Source organism: Lichenostomus cassidix, chromosome 11 (genome assembly GCF_008360975.1).
Source record: "Lichenostomus cassidix isolate B80296 chromosome 11, HeHo_3.0, whole genome shotgun sequence".
NCBI classification, from domain to species: domain Eukaryota; kingdom Metazoa; phylum Chordata; class Aves; order Passeriformes; family Meliphagidae; genus Lichenostomus; species Lichenostomus cassidix.
The window spans coordinates 8,946,018-8,957,374 of NC_139492.1; the positions used below are offsets into that span (position 1 = coordinate 8,946,018).

The window sequence follows — 11,357 nt, forward strand, 5'->3', positions numbered from 1 at the left end:
AATCTTACTGATAGTAAATTTGTAGCTGTGAGAAGTACTATTTTATTCTTAGTAGAGAGATTTAAATTAGGGAGGAGGGGTGAGGTGATATCACAATTCTTAACTTCTGACACTGTTTTTCATATTGAATACCGATAGTTAGTTTTTGCAAATGAATTCTAGGTGATACATTTGTCTTTTCAGTGCTTAAGCCTATTGAGCATTTCCTCATTTGTAAAATCTCTTTTTTACTCACTTGTATAACTTCACATCTCTGAGCTATTTGCTGCTGTTTTTTCAGGTAATGACCTTTCAATTATTAATTTGTCTATTTGCTTCTGTGCTGATGCTGAACTGTCAGGCTTGGGGCCCTATACATTGCCTGCAGTTCAGCACATCATCCACATTTTTATAGAATGTTGAAATTGTGTGATTCTGCTCACTTCACTTACGTGCTTGGCAGCAGTTCCTTCATGGGTATAGCTGTTGTTTTTCCTCTCTACTGAATGTTCCAGCTCTTGCAGTGTCAGTTCCTTCACCAGCCATCTGTCTTGCTGGCTCACTCACTATCTTAACAGCTCTCCTTCTCAGACTAGATGTAAGTCCCAGTGAGTATGCCATCAGCTGTTAATTTTTTATTCAGAAGCTTTTAAAACAATTGTTGCTGCACACAAATATCCTATATTTCAATCGTCTTTATTCCATCCTTGGCTCTTAATGGTTGCTTTCTTCTTTTTCCAGGTTCCTTTGCAAGTTATTTGTCTGTCACTTCATTTCTTTTCCTGAAATTTTTAGAGTAATTTTCTTCAATTTGACAACTTGTCCCTGAATTCTCTCTGGGGATTGCATGTCTGAATGCAAGGAAGGCCTAGTGCAGTTCTGTTTGTTGTGGTACAGTAACTCTACAATCACTGCAAGAAGCATCTAAGTACTTTCAGATATTACACAAACCAGGTAGCAGCTCCTGAGAAGTGCAAAATTGTTACCTTTTGTCAATAAGTTAGATAATAACTTCTTTGTGGTGGTATCAGTTTTACAGATAGGATAGATTGTCTTGTAGCTCAGGGGCTGGCATATTGCTAAACAATCTAGCAATCTTTTTGATGAAAAGTTCTATTTGCTTGTAAGCCAGTCAGGCCTGGATGCAAAATTGCTTTATGAAGCCCCAGGAGTATAATATTCCTTATTATAGCAGCAGTTTGGTTTATTTTTGTGCTCTATACCCACTTTATAATCTTCCAATAGCTAAGATTCAGTTAGATAGTGTTGAGAGCTTTATAAACCACTACTTGGGTTTAGTGCAATTTTCAGTTGCAGAAATTAATCACATGGATAATAATTTCAACACAGACATACCAGCTTTTTTTTTTTTTTGTATATTGATAATCCTTTCTCAAACCCTTTGCTCCTTTCCTGGACAAACTCAAATATTGTTTATTGCTAGTGCCAATTAGTCAGCCAAGCAACTGTATCTGGCAGCTGTCCTCATGAAGAAGGCCCCAGAAGATTAAAACTCCCAGCTGATTTGCATGTTAGATGTTATTGTTCATAATCTTCTAGATTTCTTCCACACTTAGTGTTTCTTAATGATAAAGGAAAGTGAGTATGCTTACACTAATAACTAATTAGTAAGATGGATTTTATTGCCCCCTGCACTTACGACCTCCAGGATAAATTTAGACCTGTCGTTTAATGCCTCTCGTGAAGGACTGTCCATCTGAGAAAGGTTTGCTTCCAAACTAAACATTGCCACTGAAACAGGTCCTCTCACAATGTGATGCTTTTATGCTGATAGAAGTGTGTTCATAATACATTCACCCCTTCTGGGCTAGAAACGTAAAACTGTATTAATATATTGGTAACAGAATTTATGCCAGTGTAATAAATAATTCCAGTGGTACAGAAAAGTTTTACTGAAAGTTACACAGTGCCTTTCTGTCATTGCTCAGGCCTTTTTTTTTTTCTGTGCACAGAAAGTGAAAACAGTCAAATAAGAAAGCAGCATAGAAGGGAGTGTGAATTAATTTCTTTTCTGTCTTTGTCTCAGGCAAATCAATTCCCTAACCCCAGAATGTGACTTCCAGTAGGTGGGTGTCATAGTGCTAGTCTTTCATGCAGCAGAGGTTGTCTCCAAAAACTTATTAAGTGAGGTACTCAGGTGTGATCGTGACAAGTCTGATGATTAAATATAACCAGGAGGGACAAAGAAATTTGAAAACGTCCAGAAATCTTCAACAGTGAACTGGTAACTAATATACTTTTTCTCTCATTAAATGAAGGTACAGATATCTTATGCTAAGAAGAGCAAGTAGTCAAATCAAAGAAAGCTGCAGACAAAACTGGTGAGCTACAACTTATCTTCCCTTCTTGCTATAGGATATACTGTGTAGTCTGTGTTCAAACTAAGCATTATCCCATGAACATTAAAGCAGATAATCATTGTTAGGTAAACACACTGCCTATGTTAATTTACTCTGCTTGAAATAACATATAAACTTGCTTCAGAACAATAAAACTATACACCAGAATGTGATTGGAAGGGTATTTTAAGAGCAGACAAAATCTACTTACATGCTAGGCTAGAAGGAGCTAGCTACTACTTAGCATGCTATTAACTAAAAGGAATCTCAATTAACTCCCTGTGGAAAAAAAAAAGTTAGGCCTCACCAGATTACAAGATTTCAAGATTTTATGCTTTAAATAATCTCAGTTACCAAAGAGAATTCCTGCTAACATACCAGTTGGAATTTCAACCAATATGGTTAAGGAAGTGTGAAGTGAATAAAAACTTAATTTTTGCATTAGGCTAATAAAATCTTTCCATCATGGCAAATACAGAGGCTTTAGTTTGATCATAGTTTTTACACTGTATTGTAATTAAATAGATTTACATTTTATTAAAACTACTTGAGCAAGTCCAGTTGGCAAGAAATGCTCATTGCAACATCCTAAAGTAATTGGAACATCATTGTGTAGAGTTTATTATTCCTTTTCATGCTTTTTAAAACAAGGCATCCTGCACCATGTACTTAGAATGTGTTCAAGATGAAATTAGATTAAGTGACTTTTCATATTCTGTAAAAATGGCTGTGTTGTGGCACAGATATAAAGAGTGTGTATAGGTAAGTTCTGAATGGAGAAACCTGGAGCTGGACCTTACAATGTTTTCAGAAGTAGCTCTTCAGAGGCAGATTATTAAATTAGAGCTGTAATCTCTGCTTGACATAGAGTTAATATGCAGCCATTCCAGGACTGAAGCTGTTTACTGGTTCTTCCATCTGTCAGGATTTTCCTAGCTTCTATGGGAAGGAAATACATACATTTGAAACTGAGATTGGATTGAGGAAACTTTCTTTGTGGCTGTGTTATGGAACACTTTTGAAGAATTGTAGGTAGCTGCTGGCAGATCACCAGGTGAATGAGTGAATGGGCATAATGGATGTATTTATTTACAATAACTAAACAAACTAAAATTCCTTTTTCTCCTCTTTGGTGTGACATTTGAAACTTGTTTGTGCATGAGAAAATAATGTGAGAAGCAACAGTCAAAAGCATTAAGACATGAGGAGAATGAGAGACCGGAAAGAAATCTACATGGGTTTTTTTGTTTATTTCTTTCTTTTAGGACTGAGTAAAGTTACTCAGCTTAGCTGAGTAAAGTTTAGTGCATAAAATCTGCAAGGTTAATATATAAGCTAGATTTGAAGGACCTTGCATTGTGAAATAATGAAAGCGAGCATCCTATCAGCTGGCAGAGATGAATGTTACATATTTGCTCTAAGTTACTTGCAAAGACTGTCTTGGGAAGTCCAAAGAGTGAACATAAAGGACACTTCTTTGTGCTGACCTGGTGGTCTGGTAAAGTAGGGTTCTGTACCTATATGTTAATTTTTCTGTGTTCCATAGCCTTTTCTTGCAGGACCAAAACACAGACTAATGCAATTCGAATACGTGCAGCAGCAGCCTGTGTGCTAGGCATCAGAGAAACTTTCAGGAAACATGTCTCTGTTCAATAAAGATTTAGCTGTGCCTGTACTTTTTCACCTTATGTCCCTTGGATACATTATGTTTTGCTTTGGAAGACATATAGAGGAGAATATTGGGCTAAAGCTGGAGGTTCTGAGAAATGATCAGGACACTGTTTTTTAAAAAGTTGCAAATATCTACTTTTGTCATTCATGTTATTTTAAAGTTAATAGTTTAACAAGGAAGGTGAAATGATAAGTTCAGGCCTTCTCTCAGTGAATAAAAATCCTTTTATACCCAAGACATTCCCATCTGTTTACAGCAATATACATTGGAATCAGCTTTGCCAGGCTATGGTAGCCAACTTCTTGTGCTTCATTTCCATTGTTCTTTCACAGGAATGTTTATCATATAGCTGATATCCTGGCAGTAACTAGAGTAATTTACATAATTGCACCTTATCAGGACAAGCTTTTTTCAGTAATTTTTCCACCTTTGCTGTGGGAGTAAGAAAAGTTTCCCCAGGACTAGAAACAATGAAGGGCTGTTTTTAGACTATAGAGTCGTTTTCACTTGCAGTGTCTTGCCATGTTTGCAGAGTAACAGCAGCTTAAAGCTCTGCCATGAAAAAAGGGGTGGAATGTGCATCCTCTGCAACTAGCAAGGATCCCCATCTCCAGCCTGTGCCAGTGAAGTCTGTATCTACATGCTCAAGAATTCATTATGTGTGCTGATTTTCAAGGTCTCTTCCTCCCTCTTTCTCTCTCAAAGAAGCACTAAGGGATTCCAGTAGGGATTTTACCCTTCTTTCCTCTCACTCATGGTGACAAGAGAACACCACCTTCTCTCTATCTTCTGAATAGATCTACTAACATAGACCAGTTCACAAAGAAATAATAAGCTTAACAAGATTCTTATCTTCATTTTTCCCTGCCAATTCCTTAGCTTGGATAAGAGACTCCTGTCAATGCTGTGTTTTCTAGACTCTCCGTGTCTTTTCCTTCTGCCGGTAGGGTCATCAACGGAGTTCAGCTTCGAGCTCAGTGAAAGACTCCTATAGGGAAAGCTATGAAACTTTGATCTCTCATCAGTATGGCAGTACTGATTTCACAGAAGGAACTGGGATGAAGGAGTCAGGAACTGCGTATTTTTTCTTCTAGTCTGTGATATTTGAAGTGTTTCAGGGCACACTTACTATTCTGATGTATTTTCACTTGTAATTTCTCACTGAGACAGAATTTCTCATTGTTTTCAATATCAGTGACAGACAGTTCTGCTCAGCAATACGGGAAGGGTGGAGTAGCCTGTATAGAAAGCTACAGCCCCATAACAGATAGCTGCTTACTTTTCTTCGATAATGCTATTTCTTCCCAGAAAAGGTTAAACTCTGCATTTTCTCCATCCAGTAATTGCTTAGTAAAAAATAAAACAAAGTTGCACAGCTTCCTGAGCATGAATTTTTCTACTAGCCTCTTTGCCATTACTCTAAATGAATCTATGGATTTTTACCCCTTTTTCCAACATGGCTGTACCAATGTTTTGAGTAAGTGAAGGGAATAAAGTGACTGTTTAACTCTTCTTTTGGCAGAGAAGAGACTAAGACAAGACATCCAGCTAAAAAGTGAAAAGGTTCCACTGTACTTGAAGCACAGTATAGGTGGGAAAGAGCTAAAAAAATCATCAAAACCTGTGTTGAAGCAAAACTGTTAATCAATGTTAGCTCATTTGGAAATAGTCAAGAGGGACAGATGGAATCCAGTTATTATCGCTTTTACTTGAGTCAGTTTTAAAATATGTTAAAGCTTGTGTACTTTTGAGTGGCAGATATGGCTTGTCACTTTAGAGGTTATATTTGCTATTGTTAATACTGAAATAGCTTGTACTTGAGTAACAGTAATTGACAGAAGTCTTAAGTACCTCAGAGAAAATACTTGCCTTGCAATTATTATTTCAGCTTTCAGATTTAAGCAGCTGCCTATGGTTAAACTTTGAAATTATGTAACAGTAATAGAATGCTGTTCAAGCTGATGCCTTTTAGAAGACAAGGGAGTGGGGGTGGGGGTGTGATTGTACAGTAAACCCATGTTAAACTCTTTCCTTAAGTGACAGCAGTGTTTCCTTGAGCCAGCAATCGGCTACCCAGAACGGAGCCCAGAACATGCTTTCTGCAGCTTGCTCTGAACTCATAGTGCATCTTGTGGGGTTTTTTCCCATAAGACAGTGATAGAGGTCTAATATGATGTAATTCATATTTAAATCAGAATTTCTCAGCTTATGTTGTTTAATTGTAACCTGTTCTCTGGTAATATATTTCTGGAGTAAACATCATCTTATTATCTGAAGAATACACATTTTTAATTATCTCAAAACTGAATCCAATTGTTAAATCTTATTCTGTAGTTGAGCTGTGTCATAGGTCACACACTACTTTCCAAAGTGCAAGTTTCAACAGATGCTGGGTGAATGTTAACTAACAGCACTTTAAGAATCATTTCCCATACTTTTACAATGCCAGTTTCTTGTTTATCTGCTTTGTATTTGGTGCTGAAGTTTAATGCACTTCCAAAGCAAAGATAGCAAACCATGTCACCAGAGCAACTCTCCACTGCAAATGTAGCAAGAATAATCCTTATCTGCTGGCATAAAGCTAAGTGGAGAGGCAGAGGATAAACTTCTTGTGAGTGGAATATTGGTTTTGCATCCATGACATTTTATAATTTCTGAGACATCTTGGTTCTGAATCTAAAGAAGACCATATAACCATCTTCAGTGGAAACCAATGAAAATTCTGTTTGTTTCAGAAATTTTAAATAATTTGGTCCTGTGTATTTCATGTGGAATACCTAAGATGTCTGTAGTTGCATATTTTATTAAGTTGCATTTTTTGAGGACAAGTAGCAAGAGATTTAAAAAAAAAAGGGTAATTTTTTGAGAGCAGCCTCAGACACATCTCAAAAAAAGCAAAAAGAGAAATCTGAAAAATAACAGAATTAATGGTTTTGTAGAATTCTTGCCAACAAGTGCTAGTCCAGGTCCATCATCTCTGTTCTACAAAATAGCAGGTGAGTGGAGAATGAAAACTACAAAGTAGTAGACCAGAGAGAATAATCTCACAGAGGAGCAGGCATGCTGCCCAGGCACCTACTCCCACTGAGGAGACTGGGGTCAGCTCACACAGCGTGAGCTTTCTGTTCTTTAAATATACTTGCTAAACCTCAAACTTGTAGCACAAGATTCGACAGAGATTTCTCAGTCTCCCTCACCTTCACTGCAATTTTCTATAATCATGAAATTGCTTCCTCCTGCTTTGACTTGAGGATGTTTGCCGGTCACTCCTTTAAAGTATGACAGCATTCTGCCTGCTTTTAGAGTAAAAGCTGAGTGGCTCTGACAGTAGAGCCATCAAAGGGCAGTATGTGCATGATCAAGTCAGGAATCACCAATGTCTGGTGACTTCCCAATGGATAAATACAACTGTAAGTGCAGGGCTTGCTCTCTGTCCCATAGTTTTCGTCTTCTTGCCCCCATCCCAAGCAGTAGAAACAAAGCTGTTGTACTTAATCAAGCAGGAAAATCTTGTATTCATTGTAATTCAGCATAAATACTGTCCCCAAACTGCCCATTTCTCAGAAACTACTTGTCCAAGACAAAATAAAATGGAAGTGAATATTTCTGCAAGTTTTGTCAGCATTATGTTGTCAGTTCAGATTATGGATTGTCCCTTTCTACAACAATGTCACAATTCAACCATAGTCTAACATTTTCCCAGATTTTAGAGTGACTTTGACCTATGAGACATAAAAGTACATGATTATAGCAATAATGCCTGGAGTGCAGCTACAGTTTTTTTTTCTGTTTAGTTCTGAGTGCTGTAGAGAACTTAAAACAAATGCGTAAAAACTACAGTCAAATATTTGTAAGTTAGAAGCTATACCTTCAAAAATTACTGAATATATTACTTGCTACTTGAAGCAAGCCAGTGGGATTGCTCCTTTTGAGTTAGCAGGCCCTTTCTTGTAAAATGAAGCAGTTCAGTAATTGCTTATTGCAGTGTGCAGTTAGATAACTTTTTTGAAGAGTAGACTTGGGAGTACCATGTAACAATTTACAGGCATTTATGGGGATAAGTAAAATCTAGTTATGTTTAATGCCAAGCATTGCTGGAATTCAAGCAGAATATTGGCACTATACCATAGATAAAGTGGTTTTTTTTTGGGGGGTTTTTTTTGAATTGTAGAAAATACATAGGCCATCTCAGCCAAAATACAGGGAACAATATTAAAAAGATGTTTTGCTAATACAGAGTACTTCAATTCTCCTCAATAAAGGTATGTGTCCTATCATTCTCCCTCATACAGAGAGAAGTAAAAAAGTCTGTCTTTTTCAACAGCACATGTTGATTTTTAACTATAGCATTTTTGTGCAGATTGTGCTTATAAGGATTTTTTTTAATCCTTAAAAAACCCCTATCCTTACTGGGTTGCTGTATAATGTGATCACAATAGCTTCTCTAACATTAAAAATATATCCAGGTCAGGTTTTTGTGCAAGCCTTTTTGAAAAATAGACTTAAGTGTAATGGAAACATTTCCATGACTTCAGCAGTTACTGTAGAAGTTAAAATAAACATTTCCACAAAGAAATTGCAACTTGAGATTTAATTTACTGTGCTGAATGCATGATAACTGGACATGGAAACTTGCAGTGGATACTACATCAGAAAAATATTGATTGTTTATTGCCCAAGCTGGCATACAAGTAATTAGCATAAATATTCTATTTGCAATAGCCTTTAGCATAAACAATGTTGGGGAACACAAGTGTCCTTTTTAATATGTTTTGGGAAGCCCAGATCATTGGTTGCATTAAAAGCATGCTGCACTGGCTTCACTAGGACAAAGCAGCTTTGTCTTTGTCCTAACTGACCAGGTAGAAATCTGAATGTGGCAGCAAGCACAGAATCTCACTTTATAAATTATGGCAGTGTAGGGGTGTGGTCAGAGCATGTTGCTTAGCTTTTCTCATATCTTAGTGGCTTCTCGATGGCTGGTGCAGGCAGCAGCAACTGAAAATATACAGCTGAAGTGTCTACAATGTCCTTCTGCTAGTAAGCCTCCTATTACTATCCAAAATTGAGAACCTATTTTGAGGTTTAACAGTGTCCTTTTAAATTAGAAGCAAACTGCTACAGTGAGATATCCAGGCTGGGCTAGGCAGAGTATGCTATGGTTACCATCACTAAACAGAGCTGGATCTGTTAAGATCAAAATGGTTGACTTGTCACTCTATAGTAATTGTTCCCTGTGGAAAAAATTCAATAGCATCGCTTAAATCACACATAGCTGATCACGTGCTCTGAGGCTTCGATGGTGCTCAGACTAAAAGGCAGAGGTAGGGAGGAGCTGTGTCAGGAAATCTAATTCTGCTGGTGTGAGGGGAAGCTTGCCTTGCACACAGTCATGTGCACAAATTGATTTTTAATTTTACAGTAAAGCACTATTGTAATTATTAACTCAATTGATCCCTAAAAAGCTACTGTTAAGAGCCAGATGTTATGCCCCTGCATGCCCAAGGTGCCTATTGGAAGGAGAGCTTTTGGATGTGAGATGACTGTCAGATAGTACTCAATCTATGCAACTTCTTTTTATTACAGTAAAGCACAAAATCTGTTTATCTGCAGCCTATATGAGACAAATTGAATGCATGCTATTTTGGAAATGAATTACATGTCTGAACCTTAATCATTAGTACAAAAAAATAGAAAAAGAAAGCCAAGTCAATGAAAATGAGAAGTACTATGTTTCTATCCAGACTGAAGAATGTTTAATATTATGGGAATTTGTGTGAGTGCCATAATTTTGTTTTTAAACACTTGCCTTACTGCTCCCTGCAGTTGTTTTTCTGGCTCTTTTTTTCTGACTTAATGATATAGTAATATGGGGAGCAGGAGACGCTTAATACACAAGGAAATTCTAGAAACAAGGCAGAAGTAAGTTAAGGCAAAGTGCTAAGTGTATGCTAATTAGACTGCATTTGATTTTCTAAAAGAAGCAAATTTTTAGTCTTAGTTTGGTTCTTCAGTTTCTTTTGAAAATCAGCACAGAAACTGTACTAGTTCCTGGTCTGGCTGCATGCAGTCTCGTGGGTTAAACTTTTCTCACCATCTACACCCAAGTGCTGAGTTTCTGTTTTGCCAGGCTCCCCCTTCCCACGCCACTCTGAGAAATTGTAAGCTAACCTGTATTACCAACAACACAAAAAGGGTACAGCTGCATCCTACTCAATTTAGGGTGAAACAGTCTTTTGATAGCTAAGGAATACTTGCTGATCCTGTGACACAGAAGGTACTACACATACAAGTAGTGAAGAACACTTGCTGCTTGATTATGCATGGTTAATATGCTTGCTCAATTCCCTATTCATCACCCAGCACTAAGAGGAAGCCTGAAACATCAAGCATAACAGCACAATGCTTGGCTGTAAATGACTTCATGTAGGATACAACTTGTCATTTGGCCTTAAATACAGTGGAATTTTTTCCTCTCTTTTTCTGACACCTTGTCACTGAAACACTGTGGCTGCTAGTCTGTCTCTGACCTTCTGCTGCTTGTCCTAGCTCTTCAGTGGGGCTGGTAATCCACACAGAAAGAAGTAAGAAATTATTGCAGTGCAAAATCTATACAAGCATTACAGTTAAGGAGGGTACTCAAGGAAACCATTTTGCAGTCTTGACTATATAGCACTACCTTACCTGTATGACAAACACACCTTTTCCCCTCCTAAACCATGAGAATAGAAATGTGATTCCATGAGCAAATAAATGTACTTAGGGGTTTTTTTTCCTACATCTAACTAAGCACAGATATTTGCAGTTAACCAGCCATCCCACTCTTCCCTTCCCCACTGCCCGGAAATTAAAATAACGAAACTACTCAAAAAGCATCTGGACCGCACCGCTTTGTTCCCCGTGGTCCGCCTCGCGGAGCTCGCTCCCCGCACACAACTCGCGCCTCCGGCAGCCTCCGGCTCTCGGCTCGGCAAAAGCCCCTCGAGCCGGCAGCTCCGAGCGGAGGGCGGGCGGGGATGCAATGCGGATGGGCGGAGAGGGAAAAGCTTTACCTGCCGCCTTCCCCCGCGGAGCCAGGGGTGCCTGGAGCTGCTGCATCCACGCCGGGGCGAGGCGGGCGGGCGGGCGCTCAGAACGCCTGGCGGAGGCGGCTGAGCGCCGGGGCCATGGCCGCGCCGGGGAGCGGGGGAAAGAGAATGCCGCCGGAGCCTCCGTAAGCCGCGGGGAGACTCAGCACCTGGGCGCTGAACAGCTCCACGGAGCGCCACGGGCGGGGCCGGCGCCGCGCTCCCGCCCCTGGGCGCGGGGGGGCCGCGCTCCGCCCGCCGCCCGCCGCGCTGCGGCCG

The 11,357-nt window shown here is 39.0% G+C and overlaps 1 protein-coding gene and 1 long non-coding RNA gene across 2 annotated transcripts in view; one reads left to right on the forward strand and one right to left on the reverse strand.

Annotated features, from left to right (window-relative positions):
* Positions 1-11,300, reverse strand: part of SMPD3 (sphingomyelin phosphodiesterase 3) — a 98,873-nt gene extending 87,573 nt beyond the window's left edge. Inside the window, exon 1 of the mRNA XM_085071799.1 lies at positions 11,064-11,300. The gene's annotated coding sequence lies outside the window, so the exon portion shown is untranslated. The remainder of the gene's footprint in view (positions 1-11,063) is intronic.
* Positions 990-11,357, forward strand: part of LOC146432263 (uncharacterized) — a 40,824-nt gene continuing 30,456 nt past the window's right edge. The window contains exon 1 of the long non-coding RNA XR_014854512.1: positions 990-2,321. This is a non-coding gene — a long non-coding RNA (uncharacterized LOC146432263). The remainder of the gene's footprint in view (positions 2,322-11,357) is intronic.